General features: G+C 47.3%; 1 pseudogene; it reads left to right on the forward strand.

Moving 5' to 3' along the window:
- The first annotated feature begins 3,412 nt into the window (after nt 1-3,412).
- Nucleotides 3,413-12,788, forward strand: LOC119301053 (annotated as a pseudogene).
- The last annotated feature ends 9,372 nt before the right edge of the window (nt 12,789-22,160 follow it).

Genomic DNA, 22,160 nt, shown 5'->3' on the forward strand with positions numbered 1-22,160 from the left:
TCTGCTCCAGCTTCATCAGCATAGTCATCATCGCTATCATCTGGATCCGAGTCGGTGTCGTCGATGATGATGTAGTCTTCCGGGCTAATCTCCTTGGGTTCTTCGTCTTCATCCACTGGTGTAGGGCCTCCCATAAATATCCCGATCTTCATTGTTAAGTCGGCATTCTTGTCCACCAATACTTCAATTTCCTCTTCATAATCTTCACGTGTAGCCTTGAGTTCTTCCTCCAGTTCCTTGATTCTAGTCTTAGCCTTCTTCAGATCTATCATGTCGGTGCACATCTGGTTCTCCTGTCGTCGAATGTGCTGGTTTAACTCCTGGATAAAAGCTGCAATTGATCTATTCTTCCGGGTGCTGATCATCTCCTAGTGCTCATCTCGGCGCCCACAAATCTGGTAGATAGTATCCTTGAGATCCTTGCGATAGACTTCTCCAATGCGTCCCATGGCGATGTGAGCTGCCATGCTCTTTCCTAGACTCCAAGTTGGTGCATCAAAAGAAAACTCTATGGGCTCAGTGAATGGCATGAACGTCCTTCCTGGAACTTGAACTTGAATCATCCAGCGCTCTTCTTCAGGTAAAGTGGCATTGTAGGTTCCGGTGAAGCTTGGTACTCCTATATTCAGGTATCTAGTGACTTCCTTCAAGTGACGTCCAAAGGGTGTATCTTCATCCGGTTGCGTGAACTTGTTCCTTGCATCCGCCATCCTAAAGAGTAGAAAAGATGAGAAGTCAGAAGAGAAGAGAGTGAAAAGTGATCTAGGTCTTTTAGCTTAGTGGTCGTGTCCTACAGTCAGCGTGTGCTCTGATACCATCTCTGTAGCGACCAGACCTCAAACAGTCTGATCTCTGTGCTCCGATGTCATCCCTGGATCAGTAATGCTGACACCACACAGTACTCAGAGGATTTATAGCAGAGTAGCAATCACACACTTATTACATCGAGTGTCTCATAAGAGAACTTATTACAATAAATACGGCTTAAGGCCATCTAATAATGATAACAGCTGAAGGCTTGGAATATAAGTGAGTCCATCAACTCCAACAACATCACTGAGTATAGAACCACAACCTAAAACTCCTTAATCATCGTCTAAAAAGTCCGCAACATTAACGTTGCAGCCCGAAATGGGTCGGCACATGGAATATGCTGGCAAGGTAACACATAGAGAATAATGGAATGAAACAGCTATACTATATGCATATTTGGCTCGTGGAAAGCTCTATGGTTACAGTTTTGCGTAAAGCCAATTTTTCCCTACTTCAAAGGAATAAATTTATTTAACTATCATGGTAGTTGTTAAACATTGAGAATGGTTGACAGCATTCTCAATCCCAATTAAACATCATCATTGAACATAACCCAACAAAATTAATTTAGAGTAACATGTTGAGATTCACATGATAATCCAGGTACTAGATACTCAAGATGTCCATAACCGGGGACACGGCTAATCATGATTAGTTTATTACACTCTGTAGAGGTTTGTGCACTTTTCCCCACAAGACTCGATCGCCTCCGTTTGGTTTCTCGCACTACATGGTGTTTGAGAAGACGGATGATGGAGACATAGTCTATCAGAAGCGCTAGCACCTTATGATCGGGTAGACCGTACCACCTACATCCCCTACATCTGCTAGTCTACCACTGTAAGAGTTCGCACGACTTAGTCAACTATGCTAGAGCCCATAATAGCTTGTGGCTGCACCCGGAAGTTTCTAGTATGAATAGTCTCATGATCCCTTTGAGCCTGGATGGCGGTCTAAAAGAAAACAGGCAAGTCCTAGAATACCTAGGTGCCTCAATCCACCCAGATGTGTGTTTAAGTTGCCACCTTAGATAAACCATTAATTAACAAAACTCACATCTGCCATGGATATCACTCACCCAATCCACGTCTACTAGCATAGCACGGCATAATAAGCAAACGTAGAAGTAACTCCCAAAGGTTTGATAATAAATAGGTAATAGGTACTACCTCAACTACTTCCCATCCCACAATTTAATTAGATCCTAATCATGCAATGTGTGAGGATTGATCTAATGCAACAAAACTGGGTAGTAAGAAAAATATGATCAAAGTGTTACTTGCCTTGCTGATGATCCGGGAAACCTAGAGATTCGAAGTAACAGGCGGCGCACTCCGGGTATTCTATCGCAGACAAACAAACAAGCATACAATAAGTACTCATCTAATGCACGGGTAAAACTCAAATAAGAGATCTAACCAGAAGGTTCAACTTAAGAACTCCGGTTGGCAAAAAGAATCAAATCGAACGAAGCAACGAAAGTCAAACGGCGAAAGAAAACAACTTCGTTCTACTAATCTGAATCTAGGGCAAATTTTACAGTAGCAAAATCTTGTTTAAGTTGGTTAAACGGATAGAGGGTTTCGAGACGAAACTCCAGGCACTTGAATCGCCTGATTCCGATAAACGAGCGAAAACTTATACTAAAACGAAAATCGGATTAGTAATCGCGATCAGAAAAATCGCGGATTTAAATCCGAGAAAAAGAAAAACGATGAACGTTCGCTAGAACGAACGAACGGACGAACGCTCACTATTTAAATAAACCGGAAAATCGATCTATTTAAAAAAACCGAAACTAGAAAAAAACCGACGGAAAAACCGAACGGTTTTTCGAAAAAAATTAAAAAAACCGGCGCGGATTTCAAGGCAGCGTCGGACCTCGGGCGGCGGGTCGGCGGCGGCGGCGTCCGGCGGCGGCGGCGGGAGCTGGCGGCTAGGGCTGGGGCGGCTTAGGGTTTGCCCCAGGTGGGCTGCCCCAGCTTATAAAGCCTGCCGGGCCAGAGTCCCAGACGGACACGGCCCGGTTAGGTCGGTGCGCGTTTTTTTAAATAATTACGCGCAGAAGAAAAATGAAAAGAAATACTAAACGAACTCCAAAAATTCCGAAATAAATTTTCACGGGCATCTAAAAACAAGCCGCACAAGGTGAACATTTATTTGGGACCTAAATGCAATTTTGAAAAACGCACATTTTTCCTAAATTCAAATAAAACACCGAAAAACTCCGAAATAAAATCTTATTTGATTTTATTATTTGATCCTCAATATTTCTTCATTTTGGGAAAGTCATTTTATTCCCTCTCTCATATTTTTGTAATAGAAATAATTGATGATAAAATAAATAAAATCAAATGATCCTATGCTCAAAATTTGAGAAAACTCAAATATGAAAATAACGAAATCCCCAACTCTCTCGGTGGGTCATTGAGTTGCGTAGAATTTCTAGGATCAACCAAAATGCAAAATAAAATATGATATGCAATGATGATCTAATGTATAACATTCCAAATTGGAAATTTGGGATGTTACATTCATACAAGGACGATTTATTCTGGATGGGGTTTTGGTTTTCCACGAAGTCCTCCATGAGGTCCGGATGAAACACCATCGGGCGGTCTTTTTGAAGCTAGACTTCCACAAGGAATACGACACGGTCCACTGGCCCTTCTTGCGGGAAGTGTTGCTTCGCAAGGGCTTCGACGACCGGTGGGTGACTAGGGTCATGCAACTTGTCTCCTGTGGCCGGACCGATGTGAACATCAATGGGGACATCGGGCCCTACTTCCCCACCCTCTGTGGGGTTCGCCAGGGTGACCCTTTCTCGCCGTTCCTGTTCAACATGGTGGTTGATGCCCTTGCATCCATCCTTGATAAGGCCAAGGATGCTGGCCATATTCGCGACATCGTCCCCCACCTAGTCGGAGGGGGAGGGGTCTCCCTCCTCCAATATGCGGACGATACCATTATTATGGTGGAGGGCTCCGTCCAAGACATTGCTAACCTGAAGTTCCTCCTCCTGTGCTTCCAACAGATGTCGGGCCTAACCATCAACTTCGATAAGAGTGAAGTGATGGTTCTCGGGTTCCCTTCGGAGGAAGCACAGGCCATAGCGGACCGGCTTAATTGTCGGTTGGGTTCTTTCCCCACGACATACCTGGGGATCCCCATTAGTGACTCGCGCCTCACCGTGGCGGACCTCCGCCCCACGGTGACCCGTATGCAACATCGCGTTGAACCCTGGAAAGGGCGTTGGTTGTCGAAGGCTGCTCGCGTGATCCTTATCAACTCTTCACTTGCTAGCCTTCTGTGGTTCCTCATGAGCTTCTATAGCCTCCATGAGACCCTCCATCAGGAGATCGCCAAGTACCAATCCAGATTCTTCTGGGCCGGGGAGGGGGATAAACAGAAGTACCATATGGTTAGCTGGCCCGATATCTGCAAACCCAAGGACCAGGGAGGTCTTGGGATCCTGTCCTCCCGCCACATGAACATAGCCCTCTTGACTCGTTGGCTCTGGCAAATTGCTAATGGCGATGGAGGTCTCTGGCTCACCATCATCCAGAACAAGTATCTCCGAGGACATCCCCTTGCATTTTGTCAGCGCTCGGGCGGCTCCCAGTTTTGGCAGGCCGTCGTCCAGCTGCTTCCTGTGCTTCGCATTGGCACATCCATCGCGGATGGTACCGGGTCCTCGACCCTGTTCTGGTTTGATCGGTGGATTGGCGACTCCCCCTTGGCCGCACGATTGCCGGTGCTCTTCGCTATTGCAGTTGACCCTCGTGTCTCTGTTGAGACGGCCCTTATTGACTTAGGGCGCCTCGCTTTCCACCGCCCCTTTGGCCCCCCTGAGGTTGCTGCTTGGGATGCCTTAATGCAGGACATCGCCCTCCTCCCTATGGACGGCGTTGGCACCCCGGATGTCACCTCTTGGCGGCTTGAGCCCTCCGGTTGCTTCTCCACCAAATCCCTCTACGCGGCCATCGCCCCCTCGACGGCCCCCGAGTCCTTTAGTTTGATTTGGGATATCCGCTTGCCCCTGAAGATCGGAATCTTCCTGTGGCAATGGATTCGCGGCCGCCTCCCGTCCAGCGTGGAGGTCCTTAAGCGTAATGGACCTGGGAACGGGATGCGCCCCTTGTGCGACACGGTGGAGGATGCTAACCACATCTTCTTCTCGTGCTCTACGGCTCAGTTCCTTTGGTCCTGTTTCCGCGAGACGGTTGGGGGCCAGTGGTGTAACACCAACTTCCCTGACCTGCTTGCGGAAATCTACGCCTCCCCCCCCCCCGCTACCGCCACATCAGATGGTTCTGCGTTGGGGTCCTTGCTTGGACGCTCTGGACCGTTCACAATAAGCTTGTCATTCAGAAGGTCCCTCTTCGACGTGCTACTGACGCCATCTTTAAAATGTGTGGATACTTGCAGCTCTGGCGGCCGCTTAGCCGCCTCTAGGATCGGGACGTCATCAACAACCTCATCGCCGACCTTCGTTCGATGGCCTTCCGCTTGGCGCCCCCGCTCCCCCCGCCACCCCCGGAGCCCGACTAGATGCTTTGCCGCACCTCGCGTGTGCGTGCTTTTTGTCTTTTTCAGGGCTTGTTGAGCCGTGCCCTCAGCATTAACCCTATTTGACTTCGTGTGTGTGCTAGACCTCTGTGTGTGTGTGTGTGTGTGTGTTGTTGTTGAACCTTGTTGGACGTTTGGCTTGGGCAGTTGCTTTATCTATAAAGCGGGGCGAAAACCTTTTTCGGTAAACTAACATTGCTAATATGAGGTAATAGAGCATATATTATGATAACCCGAGTTTGCCATGCTTTTTTGTAATCTTGCTTACCATCATAAAGGAGTCTAGTCTTAACAATGTATGTATACATAGGTCCTGTCAAAAAAAGATCAACAACAATACTGGAGCCACACTGAAGAAGGATATAATTTTGTTACAGTTGACCAATTCTGTGATAAGTTTAAAGCATCTCAAAGTGGTCAGAATCTTGCTGGGGAGCTTTTAAGTCCATATGACGAATCAAAAGGAACCTATGTGGTATGTATGCTCTGTGGCGGTTGCTTTATTTATAAAGCGGGGCGAAAGCCTTTTTCGGTAAAGGACATAAGAATGCCTTGTCCTTCAGTATCTACTCGTTATCGAAGTGGGATCTCGTCAAAGCATGTTTTGCAAGGGAGCTCCTTCTTATGAAAAGGAATGCCTTCCTCTACATAACAAAAACCATTCAGGTAAGCATGTCGAAGCTATATGTTGGGGGGGGGGAATGTGATTGATGCATGGAGATTTTGTGCCTAGTTTTACAATGCTATCTTGAATGTCACATGCTAGGTGTTTATAAGTGTGAAATGTGTTCTAGTCTATAAATGCACAATCCTAGGTATGCTCAATTCTTCTAGTCTGTTCTAGACTATGTCCTTAACACAGGCTACATGGACTACACACTGAGAACATTGAACTCACGGACCATTTAGAAGTCTAGAGCAGGAACTTGCCCAGCATGTCAGCATCTTATTCTGCATTCACTTCCTACTCAGTGTATTTGAGGACTTCAAATGCTTTTGTGCTTATATCATAACCTAAACTACAGTGCCACAGCTACAGTATTTTTGGTTAAAGTATCTTTTACAGCTTTCAGTTTTTTGGGGTAACTGGCAGGAGCTCTGCTGATGCATTATAGATTAGGAGTAGAAAGTTTGTACAGGTGCAGTCGCACGAGAGCAAATAAAAAGGACCAGTCACTAAACAAGGACCAGCTTGATTTATAAAAATGGATGGAATTTACAGCTATGTCATGTTGCACTTTTCTCAACATGACCACCATAAACTAGCATATTTTCTCAACATGTTTCATATTTTTGCTGCAGCTTGGACTAATTGCTGCTGTTACTGGGACAGTATTTCTGCACACACATATGGGTGTTGACAGAATTCATGCTAACTATTATATGAGTTCACTCTTCTATGCGCTTCTGCTGCTGATGGTGAATGGATTCCCTGAGCTGGCCATGGCAATTAACAGACCGCCAGTCTTCTACAAACAGAGAGACTACTGCTTCTATCCTGCATGGGCTTATGCAATACCATCTTTTATACTAAAGATTCCACTCTCTTTAGTCGAGTCAGTAGCCTGGACATCAATATCCTACTACCTGATTGGCTATACCCCAGAAGCAACTAGGTAAAGCGATGCTGTTGTAGAAACTAATTAACTAGTGGGAAGGAAGCACTAATTCAACCACATCAACATTTTCTCTAATTCCGTATCACCATTCATCCATTCTGAGTCATTCAGATGTTGAGTATAACCCAAGTGAAAAGAGTACAAGTAAAACCTTGTTTATACTGGTTTTGCACTGATCTGGTGTACTGAAGTCAAACATCATATTCGCTTATCTAACACTATATTTACTTCTCTTTTATTGTTTCCGCAAAACCTAGGTTTTCAGATGCAATCTTTTGTGTTAACATGCACGATTCGTGTGTTTAGGTTTTTCTCTCAGCTCCTCGTCCTCTTCCTCATCCACACAGTAACATTATCACAGTTCCGGTGTGTCGCCTCATACTGTCAAACGATGGTGGTTACTTCAATCGGTGGCACAATGATATTTCTAGTCATGCTTCTGTTTGGAGGTTTCATAATTCCTCGCCGTAAGACACTCCCTTATTTTCATAAACTTTGTGTTGCTAACAAGTGATGAGTCATAATTTATTGCAAATGTATGTCCTGCTCAACTATTAAAAAGCACCGCTAACATTTTCAGTGCCACATTTCTACAGCACTTCTGCCTAATTGGCTAAAATGGGGATTTTGGCTATCTCCATTGTCTTATGGTGAGATAGGCTTAACTGGAAATGAGTTTTTGGCACAAAGATGGTTAAAGGTACACTTTGGCATACCAAGTAGTACCTTCCTTCGGAAATAAGTGGCATGGTTTTAGATCAAATTTGAACTAAAACCACGCCACTTATTTCTGAACGGAGGGAGTATTAATTAATTGTAAAAACATGTAATCCTAAACTATACTAAAAATTTCTGTGTTGATAGATCACGTTATCTGGTGTAACACTCGGAAGGAGGATACTAATGGATCAAGGGCTAGACTTCTCCAGCTACTTCTACTGGATCTCAGTTGGAGCATTGATTGGGTTTACTTTGTTATTCAATGTAGGCTTTGCCATCGGCTTGACCATTAAAAACAGTAAGCATCACATGAATTGTGAACTCAGTCTAAAATGTAGTATCTCATCCGGAGAAGAAACGAGATCACATGAATTGTGAACTCAGTCAAGCATATGCTGGAGAAAAAGTTAACATCGCAATGGAGCAAAAATACTTACATTCAGAAAAACATTCTGTTTGCTCTTGTTAGAAATGTCATCTGCTCTAATCTCCTTTGAACCTCTCAGTTCCAGGATCTTCTCGTGCTATCATCTCTCGCAATAATCTTGCCACATTTAGTGGAAGAAACCAAGATAAGGATCCAGAAAATGGGATGCCTAACTTACAAGCAGAAACTGCTTTGACACCCAATAGGACTGGTTAGTTGAATTCTACATGATGCAACTAAACATAACTTATGCTGTTGATGGAATACAATCAAGATTGAACTTATCAAAAACTGAATCATGTGCAGGGAGGATGGTATTGCCTTTCACACCCCTTACAATATCATTCCAAGACGTCAACTACTATGTAGACACCCCCGCCGTAATGCTCATGTAGCTCGAACATCTATGAACACATGACCGGAGAGCTTAAAGCCATAGCAAGGGCTGATAATTACTCCCTCCGTCCCATAATATAAGAGCGTTTTTTATACTAGTGTAGTGTCAAAAGCGCTCTTATATTATGGGACGGAGGGAGTAATATCTAAGTATTTTCTCGTTGCAGGAAATGAGGGAGCATGGTTATATGAAAAGAAAACTACAACTACTGCACAATATCACAGGAGCATTTCAGCCAAGGATTCTCTCGGCGCTTATGGGGGTTACTGGAGCGGGAAAAACAACACTCCTTGATGTTCTTGCTGGAAGGAAAACAGGTGGTGTTATTGAAGGGGATATAAGGATAGGAGGTTATCCTAAGATCCAGCAAACTTTTGCTAGGATATCAGGCTACTGTGAACAGACTGATGTTCATTCCCCACAAATCACAGTGGGTGAATCAGTTGCATATTCAGCCTGGTTGCGCCTTCCACCAGAAATTGATTCAAAAGCAAGAAATGTGAGATATATCTGCCTCTCTTGTTGATAATACAATATGGTATATTTGTTGCTGTAACGAAACAAGAGCTACAAATGCACAAACATATATGATTATTTTTTATAAGCGTAGGGTACAGGGTTGACATACTTGTATTCAAGCCTCCTAGGTGCTAAGAACAGTTGAAATTAAACTGTGAGCTCACCCGTGTTCCTTTCCCTTGCAGGAGTTTGTCAATGAAGTTCTTGAAACAATTGAGTTAGATGAAATTAGAGATTCTTTGGTTGGAATATCAGGGGTAAATGGACTATCGGCAGAGCAACGGAAACGGCTCACTATTGCAGTCGAGCTTGTGTCTAACCCTTCAATCATATTCATGGATGAGCCAACATCAGGCTTGGATGCAAGGGCAGCTGCTATTGTCATGCGTGCAGTCAAGAATGTTGCCGATACAGGTCGAACAGTTGTGTGCACCATTCACCAACCAAGTATCGATATATTTGAGGCATTTGATGAGGTAATTACTTTTCATATATATACTTCTGACCTTGTTCAAGATTCTCTCTCTAGGTGCCAAGACATGAGTGTATTAAATAATACTCCGTAATTTTCAAGGCGTAAAAAAAATCTAATATAGATTTATCATATACGGGCATGATTATATTGAAGAAGTATGTCAGAAGTTTTCATTCAATCGAACATGAATTACTGAGTGTTGCTACCTCAGCTTGAAATTATAAAGCCAATTCCTGACATTAACCATCAGACATGGAACTAATTGCATGCTACTCCCTCCGTCCCACGATATAAGACGTTTTTGCAGTTTAATATGAACTGCAAAAACGTCTTATATTATGGGACAGAGGTAGTACCTCAGATAGAACCCTTAACACTTTATCTACCAGATCTGAAATCAGGCCACACTAACAGGCTACTTAAAGGATCCCAAATTAAGTCCAAGACAGAGTCTACCTCATCTAAGTTTTTGAGAAGCTAACAGTAATTTTCTGACTTTTTTGAAAAGAATGACATGGAACTCTGTTGTATTATTAACAAGTATGTTGTTCAAATGAGCTGACACATTCATTTATGGGGTACAAATTCCCAGATTAATTGGGGAAAAGGAAAACATATGTATCTTTGTTGGGTTTCTGACATGGAACTCGGTTGTATTATTAACACTTATCTTGGTTGGGTTTAACAGTACCACTTAAGTAGATGTATATGATAACAGCTGCATACGTTCTCATTTATAAGTATTGAAGTTCTGTATCGAAGGCAATTCTACTTTTAAATATACATGTGTGTATTTTCTAATGTATAATTGTCGGGCAATTCAACTAAACCCTAGTTCCCTGTGATTTTGTGTACATTATTGATCATAAATTCCTTAACCAGAATAATTCATATAAAAGTGTCGTAATATATATGTAGTTGATGCTGATGAAAAGGGGTGGAGAGTTGATCTATGCTGGGCCAGTTGGGCACCATTCATGTGAGGTCATCAAATATTTCCAGGTAATTAGTGATTTCAACTCGTCCTTGCACAAAAAGACTAAGTAAATGTGCATATGATTTACATCACCCATTTATAGTATTGATATAAGTTAGTTTAAACCAATCGTTTACAGTAAACAAACCTAACAATATTTTGTTTTCATCCTTTTCTGTATTTTTAAGGAGTTGTGTTTTTTGTTAACTAAAAAATCAAGAAGTTACATATTCTTCTGAATCCTCATGATTTGCACTCTATGTAGCACTTGAAGGGGTGAGCAATATTAATATAGTTGCACTATATTTTGATTAGAAGAGGCTATACTCAATTCACCACCAAGTCCGCCACCTGACTTTTCTCCCAGTTGCTGTGATGTACAAACTGATGATATTTTTTCTTTATTCTTTCTAGGCAATACCTGGGGTTCCCAGGATCAAGGAAAAGTATAACCCATCAACATGGATGCTAGAAGTTACTTCCACATCTATGGAAGTTCAACTGGGAGCAGATTTTGCACAAATGTACAGGGAATCATCAATGTGGAAGTAAGTTTTGAAAAACCAGCTCAGTCAGCAATAGTGTCATCTTAATTATAATCATTACCCTATCGATTATGCAAAGAAAAGTTGCATGTCAAACAGAACGTAGTGCTTCCAGCCTTCCACAGTACTTTGAGAAAAACAAAAATAGGCATGTGGGTCTCGAAGTTTGACCAGAACAGAATATAAGCATGGGTCACCATACCATGCTTAAAAGAGCTCTCATTTAGTCTTCAAATTAATCCTAACATTATATTTGTGCTAACCAGTATGTAAATATGGTGCTCAAAGGGACAAGGACATGGTGGTAAAGCGGTTAAGCACACCAGTTCCAGGTACAACCGACCTCCATTTCGCGACCCAGTTTCCACAGAAGTTTCGGGAGCAATTCAAAGCTTGCCTCTGGAAACAGTGTTTGTCGTATTGGAGAACCCCTTCCTACAACCTGGTGCGATTTGTGTTCATAACATTCTCCTGCTTTTTCTTTGGTGCACTGTTCTGGCAGCAAGGCAACATCAACCACATGTATGTAAACCATCTCTTGATTATGTATCTTAACTCATGCATATATGGTGGAAGCGTATGATTTAAGTTGCTTGTTTTGTTTGAGGGTAGAAACGACCAGCAAAGTCTCTTCACCATATTGGGGTGCATGTATGGAATCGCTCTGTTCACTGGCATCAACAGCTGTCAATCGGTGATGCCATTTATCTCCATTGAGCGTTCTGTCGTTTACAGGGAGAGATTTGCAGGGATGTACTCTCCTTGGGCCTACTCTTTTGCGCAGGTCCTATTAATCACATGAAGATTTTTCAGATTGATTATATCAGTATACTATATGCAGACATTGACTTATCCTTTTTATGGAGATAGGTTGCCATGGAGATACCTTATGTGCTGATGCAGGTAGTGTTGTTCATGTTGATAGCATATCCAATGATAGGGTACGCGTGGACAGCAGCTAAGTTCTTTTGGTTCATGTACACCATGGTGTGCACACTGCTCTGCTTTGTCTACATGGGAATGGTGGTGGTATCGTTCACCCCCAACATCCAAGTTGCATCTGTACTTTCATCTATGTTCTACACCCTACAAAACCTCATGTCCGGCTTCATCATGCCTGCGCCTGTAAGTGAACCCACCTAAACTCTATTATATATACCATTACAATTCGAGATACAAAATATGGTGCTTAAAAAGACTTCATAAACATATGGCAGCAAATACCGAGATGGTGGATATGGTTCTACTACGTCTCCCCAATGTCGTGGGCTCTAAGGGTCTTATTCACCACGCAGTTCGGGGATTACGACGACATGATGATCGACGTATTTGGAGAGACCAAATCGGTCCCAGCATTCATGAAGGACTACTTTGGTTTTCGGCGTGATCTGCTGCCGCTGGCGGCTGTTGTTCTGGCGGCATTCCCCATCCTTCTTGCCGTTCTCTTCGGTTACAACATCTCAAAGCTCAATTTCCAAAGGCGATAGACACACATGTATTCATCAAAGTAGTAAAATAGTAGCACGGTATAGAAAAGATATTGCTTACGCGCGCGCCCACACACACGTATCTCTGCGTACTATAAAATTTAAAGCCTGAGTTTGCTTACCCACAAGAAAAGGCCAGTGTATGTATTTTTGTGCAAGTGACACATAGTGCAACAGAATTCCAGTGGTAGCTAGTATTTGAGAATATTGTCGTTGACAGAGGCTCTTAGGCACTTTCACAGTAGCCTGTCTCGTTTGTTATTACTGTAAATAAATTCGTAATTACAGAGGCTCTTAGGCGCTTTCAGTCTTGCAGTAATGAAAAACCGCAAGGTGCAACCCAGACAGTTTTCACTAGCAGAATAGAATTGGTATTAGCTACTCTGCAAAGTTTTTTTACTGAACCTGGTATCAGTTACTCTGCAAAGTTTTTTACTGAACCTATTATCAACCATAAAATTTGAGCTTCAATGCATCAAAGGGGTTGAGATCTTCTGCAGTACCATGTTGTAGTGCGGATCACATATGGGGCTGGGTCCCATATGGCAGTGACTGTACTGCACCCTACAGTACTGTAGAGGATCCTAACCCACATCAAAGATGTGTGGTGACTAGCGAAAATTCAATATGGCTCATACGATTATATGCTCATATTATCTAGACCTGTGGTTTGCATAGGGATCTGGGCCTGCGGCTGTATAACTAGACATATTGCTTTTGGTTGGAATATATGAACAGTTGTTCTGGCTGTGAAGAATTAGGTTAAGCGTATGCCAGCTTAGGCAGGGACGCGTACGTGTTAAATAGGGCTCAAGGCCGAAGAGATACAAGGCACAGGAGGTTAGAGGAGGTTGCTCAAGGCCGAAGAGATACAAGGCGCAGGAGGTTAGAGGAGGTTAGGATCGATCTCATTATCTACAGGATAACTACAAGGAGAGGAGATCGATCCTACCGCCCCAACAGCCTGACTTGATACACACGCACGCACACATACGGCGTGATATACATGGTTTATACATACACCGTGTATATACGCAAAGTACAATGTTTAACACTCCCCCTTAATCACAACTATCCAAGTTGAGATTGTGTCTGAATGCCTTCAGCTGGTGAAAAGTAAGTGGCTTAGTGAATCCGTCTGCAACTTGATCGCCAGTGGGTATAAACCTTATATTCAACAACTTTTCAGCCACCCATTCACGAACAAAATGATAGTCAATTTCAATATGTTTTGTCCTGACATGAAATATAGGATTAGCAGATAGATATGTGGCACCAAGATTATCACACCAAAGTGATGCAGCTTTTGGATGATGAACACCCAGTTCTGTCAGCAAATTTTGGACCCAAATAATTTCAGCAGTAGCATTGGCTAATGCCATGTACTCAACTTCTGTACTGGACCGAGAAACAGAAGGTTGCTTGCGAGCGCACCAGGATATCAAGTTACCTCCAAGGAATACTGCAAAGCCTCATGTGGACCTCCTGTCATCAGGACAGCCTGCCCAGTCTGCATCTGAAAAGGCACTAACTAACATAGAATCTGACTTTCCAAATTTTAAACCATGACCTTTGGTTCCTTGAAGGTATCGAAGTATTCTTTTGACAGCTGTCCAATGGACACTAGTAGGAGCATGTAAAAATTGACAAACTTTGTTTACTAAGTATGAAATATCTGGCCTAGTCAAAGTCAGGTATTGCAATGCTCCTACAATACTTCTATACCTGGTGACATCCTCTGCCCCAAGTGCCTCTCCATTATGAAGGGACAACTTTTCAGAGACAGACAAAGGTGTAGGTGATGGCTTACATGTCTTCATGCCCATCCTTTGAAGTATTTCTTGTACATATTTTTCCTGTGACAACACAATTCCACTTGGTACATGTTTTACCTCAATGCCAAGAAAGAAATGCAGACTGCCCAGATCCTTTAGTGCAAAGTCCTTTCTCAAGTCCATGAGGAGAGCTTCAACTGCTTGAGATGAGGAACTTGTAACAACAATATCATCAACATAAATGAGCATATAAATGGTTATCCCATGCCTATGATAAAAGAACAACGAGGTGTCTCCCTTAGATGGAGAGAACCCCAGAGATTGCAACTTTGAAGATAACCGAGAGTACCAAGCTCAGCCCATACAGTGCCTTTTCAAGCTTACAAACATGACGTGGAAATCTGGAGTTTTCATACCCAGGAGGTTGCTTCGTGAACACTTCCTCTTCAAGAACACCATGCAAGAACGCGTTCTTGACATCTAGCTGTCAAATACACCCGTTTCTAGAGACTGCAACTGAAAGAATTATTCTGATAGTAGCTGCTTTTACTACAGGACTAAATGTGTCCTCGTAATCAAGCCCATACCTCTGCTTGAAACCTTTGGCAACTAAACGTGCCTTGTACCTGTCAATAGTGCCATCAGATTTGCGCTTGACCTTATAGACCCACTTGCAGTCAATGAGATTCCTCCCCTTGACAGGTGGAACCAAACGCCACGTCTTGATTTTCATAAGAGCATCATATTCCTCATCCATGGCCTCCTTCCATTAGAGTTCACCTAATGCTTCTCCCAGACTCTGCGGTTCTCCTGTGGCACAAAAAGAACCCCAATGAACACAACCATCTTTATAGATTTTAGGCTGAACAATACCACTTTGGGACCTGGTGTGGGAGCGTGCAGGTGGCGGCAGAGCAGGTTGTAAAGCACGTTGCTGGAGTCGATTGGAGGAAGAAGACACAACCGATCCAGAGTCCACAGAAGATCCAGAAGGGAACTCCAGTTGTGGCTCCTGGGACGGCAGCAGCGAATCAGCGGACGAGGAAGGAGCCGCCTCCCCGAAGCGGCCACTTGGCGCGTCTGGACTGGGCTCTAGCGGCTGGTCGGGCGGCAGCCGACCGGAGCCGCACGCAGAGGGCCCGCCCGGCCCCGCCACGGGTGCGACCCGCGGATGCGACAAAGGCTGACCAGGGCCATGTGCGCCTGGACCACCAGATCCGGCCGCAGGTGCAGCCCGCCTGGCTGACACCGACGCGGATCCCAGAGGCGATGCGCCTGGCCCGCCTAGTACGCCTAACGAGGCTGATCCCGAGGAGATCCCGCCCAGATCAGCTCCAGGATCGCCGTCCGGATCTTCTGCAACGTGTGCTGTAGCGGCGGATCCTGACATAAAATCATACGAGTTTTCTCCTGTTGCTTCATTATATTCCTGCACACTTTCAGCAGAGTTTTGATCAATGGAGTCATGAGACATTAACACATGGTCAGCAGGATCTACTACACCCCCGGGGAGAAAGTTTGGCGATGGGAGGAGATGGGCAGGTAGAAGAAGCTCTTTGCGAAGTTGAGCACCGACATTGGGGTGGAGTTTGGCAAAAGGAAACACTTGTTCATCAAAAACCACATCGCGAGAAACATAGACACGTCCAGTAGCAACATCCAAGCACTTGTAGCCCTTATGAAGGCTACTGTACCCCAGAAATACACACTATTTTGAACGGAACTCGAGTTTGTGCTTATTAAAAGGACGTAGATTTGGCCAAACGGCACAACCAAAGATGCGAAGAAATGTGTAGTTTGGTTTGGTGCCAAAAAGACGTTCAAGGGGGGTTTGATTATTAATGACTTGACTAGGAACACGATTGATGAGATACACGGCCGTGAGGAACGCTTCGTCCCAAAACTTGAGTGGCATGTAGGCATGCGCAAGGAGGGAGAGACCCACCTCCACTATGTGCCTATGTTTTCTTTCAGCGGAGCTGTTCTGTTGGTGAGCGTGTGGACAGGAAACATGATGAGTGATACCTATGCGCTCAAATAAAGAGTGGAGTTTTTGATATTCACCACCCCAGTCCGTTTGCATGGCAAGAATTTTGCGATCAAAGGGACGTTCAACATGTTGCTGGAAAAGATGAAACTTGGCAAATACATCAGACTTATTTTTAAGCAAATAGATCCAACTAAAGTTGTTGAAATCATCAATAAAGCTAACATAGTACTTTTGTCTGCCAACAGAAATGGGTCCAGGACCCCACACATCTGAAAAAACTAGCTCTAAAGGAGCCTTAGATTCACTAGTGGAACGAGAATAAGGGAGTTGATGATTCTTGGCCATCTGACATGAATCACACACAAGGAGATGATCCCTTTTACTGGAAACTGGAAGACTAAAGTCTCGAAGAATTTTCTGGACCACCGGAAAGGCAGGATGCCCTAGGCGCTTGTGCCATCTTGAGGTGGATGGCTTGATCACACTGAGAGCTTGACGAGAAGGAGCATCATGGCGGCCAGAAACAGGGAATAAACGGCCCTTACTCTTGCTTTGAAGAACGGTTTTCCGGGTGGCTCGATCCTTAACAAAGAAAATTTCAGGGTAAACTTCAAGGAAGGCATGGTTATCACGAATAAGCTTGTAGGCGGAAAGTAAACTTTGATCTGATTCTGGTGCATGGATGATGTTATTTAGTTTGAGAGAGCCATGAGGGGTAGTGAGAATCAAGTGACCGATGTGAGAAATGTCCATACCTTGACCACTCGCAGTGTGGATTTGTTCAGTGCCAGTGTACCGATCCCGAACAGCAAGCTTTTCGAGCTCTCCTGTCATGTGATCGGTTGCTCCGGTGTCGAGGTACCAATTTGTGTCCACTCCATAGGAGTGAACAGCATTGGCTGAACGGTTTCCTCCACCACCACCTCCGCCCGCAGGGTTGCAGACGTTGTTGTTGTAGTTGCGATCATAGCGCTTTCTGCAGTGCCAAGCTCCATGCCCTTCCATCTTGCAGATCTTACACTTCTCGCGGTCACCGCGGTCACTGCCACCTTGTCGCGGTGCGCCGTTGCCAGAGTTGTCGGGATAGCGCTGGCCACCCGCGTTGTTGTTGTTGAAGCCGCGGGAGCCACCGCTGTTGCCGCCACCAGAGCGACTGTAGTTGCCGCTGTCGCGGCCACCGCCCCTGGCCGCAAGGTTCGCGGAGTAGGAGGCGGTCTGGGCGGCGATGCGGGCCTCCGCTGAGAGCAGCAGTGAGAAGAGCTCGTTGAGGCCGATCGGCTGCTCGGTCGCCGCGCGCGTGGAGATGGCAAAGACGAACCCATTGTAGTCAGGCTCATGGAGAAGGCCTTGGATGATGTGGTCGACCACATCATCCTCATCAAGCGGCTTGCCGGCGGCTGCAAGTTCATCGGTGATGCCTTTCATCTTGGTGAAGTAGGCTGCCGCCGAAAGGTCGCCCTTGCGGGTATGCTCGAGCTATGAGCGGAGCTGGATCACCCGCGCCCTGGATTGTGACGAGAAGCTATGCAGGAGCCCAGCCCAGAGCGTCGCCGCGGTAGTACATGTGCTGACCTGCATCAATACTTCTTGAGACAGCGATGCGATCAAAAAGTGAGAACCTGCTGGTCCTGGATGACCCATATGGCGTGCTCGGGGTTGGCTACGGCAGTGACCACCTTCTTGCCGGAGACTTCTTTCTCCGTGGTGATCTCAGCGACGGTCTCCTTGATGGAGCCGTCGATGGAGCCGGTCATCCCTGCCGCCTTGATCTGCGGCAGGACTTGCGCCCTCCACACGAGAAAGTTCTCGCGTGTGAGCTTCTCGGTGATGGTGTGGCCGAGAGCAGCGATTGAGGGTGCAGTCATGGCGACGGAAGACGAAGAACTCGACATGGCTAGATGCGGTGAAGAGGGATGGCTCTGTATACCATGTGAATAATTAGGTTAAGCGTATGCCAGCTTAGGCAGGGATGCGTACGTGTTAAATAGGGCTCAAGGCCGAAGAGATACAAGGCGCAGGAGGTTAGAGGAGGTTAGGATCGATCTCATTATCTACAGGATAACTACAAGGAGAGGAGATCGATCCTACCACCCCAACAGCCTGACTTGATACACACGCACGCACACATACAGCGTGATATACACGGTTTATACATACATCGTGTATATACGCAAAGTACAATGTTTAACACTGGCTCCCTCCTGTGCACAATTAATGCTATAACAGATGTTAGTCCTCTACGGTCTAGGGTCGTGGTAGAATTTCCTGGACCAACCATGTGTATCATCAAGACCAGGATCGAGGCGTCAACCCAATTTATATAATCGCGCTGCTCCTCACACAGATCTCCTATCATCATCTTCTCCCTTCTCCGTAACCAACACCTCAGGCGTCAGCAAAGGGTTGCTCATTTTTCTCCTCGTCCATCAAGTCTTCACTATAATTTTTATTTTCCTAAATGGCATGTGAAATTCAGATATCCCCGGATCACAGACCGGGCGTCGCCTCCACGGCGGCGCATCCCATGTCCTCGTTGGCCGCCCCGGCATCGGCTAGCCCCATGCTCCCGCAGTCCGCCCCGCTCTCGCCCCCCCCCCCCTCAGTCTCCTTCTTGGAGGCCCTGCTCTCGCCTGCTGGGGCCGCTGCATCCGCAGATCCGGTGGGCTCTGACGAGCTCTCAAGGCCTGCGGCGTGGGGCAGGCCTGCGGGTGACTGTGGCGCTGCTCAAAGGCTGCAGTCCATCATCATGGCGAAGCCCCGGGATCCCACTCCCGCCCAGGCGCATTCAAGGTCGTTCGACCCTCCGGAGCGCATTGATGATGGTGGGTGGAAGATGGTGGGGAGGGGGAGGCGCCCTCCTTTCTACCAGCGGCCTCCGCCTAGACCGAGGCCATCCCGCTTCAAAGAGCTCCTGTTCAAGAAAGCCTGGGGCAAGTGTTTTAGGTGCTTGGAGCCAAATCATCGCATCGTGGGCTGCACAAACCGAGAGAGGTGCCTTCTCTGTGGTGAGGTTGGGCATCGGGCGAGGTGGTGTGGTGCTGCGGGGAAGAAGCCGGTGGAGCGGAGGGAAGGGAGTGCTGCTCCAACGGTCATTTTGCCACCTCCTCCCCCCGGCCCACCGCCAAGTGCTGCAGTCCGCGCGCCGATGGAGGCCCCGGCGAGCGACCCCGAGGCGCGGCGTGGGCTGGTTGTTGCCACGGCGCGGCGCACGGCGGCGCTTGCGGAGGCGGAGAGGAGGCTATCTAGGTGCGCTGTGGTGGCTGTCGTCGTGGGCTCTCCTCTCCCATTCGAGCTGGTGGACGTCAAGAGGGCGCTGGCTCTCCGCTTCAGGATCCTGGAGGATGCGGTCAAGGTCTCGCTGCGAGCACTAGGGGAACTGCTGCTCATCTTCGACGGTGCAGCGGTTCGGGACCAAGTTCTTGGCGGTCAAGGTCCGCTGGTGCTCGGGCGGGTCACTTTCATGGTGGCCCCTTGGTCGCGCTTTCGGCGCGCGTCGCCGACGAAGATGTCGTACAAGGTCAGGGTCTGCCTTGAGGGGGTGCCGGAGCATGTGTGGGACATCGACAGCGTGGAGTCCCTCTTCGATCCATCTATGCTCATTGATGGGATCGATAATGAGGTGAGGAGTGAGGAGGAGACGGGATGTTTCAGATTATGGGCGTGGATGGACTCGGTGGAGAAGTTGAAGACCAGGGGAGTGCTGCAGCTCGAGGAGTCTAGAGAGACGGGCTCGCCGGACATGCATTTCCCGGAGCTCGGGATGATGGATGAGGCGCCGCCGCGCTGGGGGCAGGTGGGGTTGCTTGCTCATCCGGTTCTCATCCACCTGGATCATGTGGTGGATTTCTCCCGTCCGTCGTCGCCTCGCCCGGACAGTGGTGATAGCTGCAGCAGTGGGATCAGTGGGATACCATCTGATGAGGGCATGGTGGAGGCCTGGCCTGCTCGATGGGGCTATCGGTGGTTCCTAAGCTATGAAGATGGGGACTTCCCCCCGCCCCCACCACGGCAGTCGGCGCATTCACGGTTGCGCTTCCCTGATCGGGGGGGAAACGGTGGAGGTGGAGGTGGAAGGCGCACGTACGGCAATGGGGAAGGTCACCGGCAGGTGAGCATCGGAATGGATCAGGCAAGCGGGCGGCAGAATGGTGGCGGTGGCGGGGCGCCTGGAAGGAGAGGCGGCAGTTTCTTCCGGCGGCGTGAAGGGGCTGCGGTGGCGCCAGCGGTGCAAGCTCCGCCCCTCATCACGTGGACGTGATATGTGCCTCGACGTCGGGGATGGATCCGTTCGCCGGTTCTGACAAGTCCCCGGTGGGGCAGTTGGCGCAGGTGGGGGCAGGGCTGACCGATGGCCATGAGAGGAATGGGGAGGGGGATGTAGAGGGGCTTCCGAAGCATTTGTCGGCCTCTTCTCGTGAAAGTCTGGGATGCCATGAACTGGCTGGTCTGCTAGTGCAGTCGCATGGGGCGGAAAAAAGGGTGATGACAGAGGCGGACACCGTTGAGGAAAGGAGTACGAGGGGCTCCTAGGAATCAAGCGACGTGCATGCCCTTTCTCATGCAAGTCTACCAACTGTTGCGGTGGTGGACCCGGAGAGGGAGGGGTCAGAGATGGTCATAAGTGTTGTGGATGAACCGCTGGCGGGAGGCGAGGGAGGACCCGCTGAGCTGGAAGATGTCTTTGGGCCGTACTCTCCGCGGGGCCGTCCACAGGAGTTGGGCCTGGTGGATGTTGGGCTGCAGGCGACGGGCGTGGATGCGGGGATGAGTGGGCCGCGAGCGGATGGCTCTGTGCGGGCCCAGGAGCCTGTTTTTGCGGCAGAAGATGACCTGCTATCCCACTTCCTCATCTTCTGCACATCCCCGCTCCCCTCTCCTCTGCTCCCAACTCCGTGCAACAGCGCTCTGAAGGAGGCTGCGCCGGTGTCGGGTTTCGCAAAGCGGAGCAGCGGCAGGCTCGCGGCCAAGCCGACGGCAGGGTGGTCAACAATGGACAAGGTCCAGCTGGTGCTGCTGAAGAAGGGTGGCATCCTGCCCACGGATGCGCCGGCGACTGCCGCTTCGGTGCCCGATCTGGTGAGGTACAAAGATATGTACAAGAAGTTGTTGCCCGATAATTTCATTGTGGCGATCAAGTCCATGCTGGAGGCAGAGGGATCGGGACAGTTTGGAGGAGGGGGCAGCGGGGGACAGGTCCAGGCTCTCCGTGCCTGAAACCCGGTTGCTGTATCCGTGTTTTTCCGCCTTTTCTTATGTCAGTGCAGCTCCTTGTTTCAGACGTTGGTGTTCTAGGTGTTGTGGGTATGTTTGTGGTCAGTTGTCGTGTGTTCAACCCTCTGGTGTTTGTGGCTGTTAGCTCATCCCTGTTGAGTTGGTGGTTGGCTGCGGTTCAGAGGCTGTTTTTCAGTTTGTTAGAGTGCCCATCTGTTTTATGGATCTTAATGTATTGAGCTGGAATGTGCGTGGGCTTAATAACCCAGCAAAGAGAAGAGCAGTGCAGATTTTCATTGCTAGTCTTAGCTGCAACATTGTTTACCTGCAAGAGACGAAATTGAGTGATGTGACGAGGGGCCTGGTGGTCGAGACGTTGGGGTCGAGGTTTGGTGACAATTTCTTGGTTCTACCGGCAAATGGCTCCAGGGGAGGGGTGCTGTTGGCTTGCTCTGATGACTTTGAACTTTCCGCGATGCCTCTTGCTGTTGGGGAGAATTTGGTATCGGGCACGATCAGGTGCAGAGTAGATGGGGTCACCTGGTCAATCTCTGGGGTTTATGGGCCACAGTTGAAAGCTGACAAGATTCGGTTCATTGACGAGATAAAAAGAGTGAAGTCCCTTATGCTACCGCGA

This window comes from Triticum dicoccoides, chromosome 5A (genome assembly GCF_002162155.2).
Source record: "Triticum dicoccoides isolate Atlit2015 ecotype Zavitan chromosome 5A, WEW_v2.0, whole genome shotgun sequence".
Lineage (NCBI taxonomy): Eukaryota > Viridiplantae > Streptophyta > Magnoliopsida > Poales > Poaceae > Triticum > Triticum dicoccoides.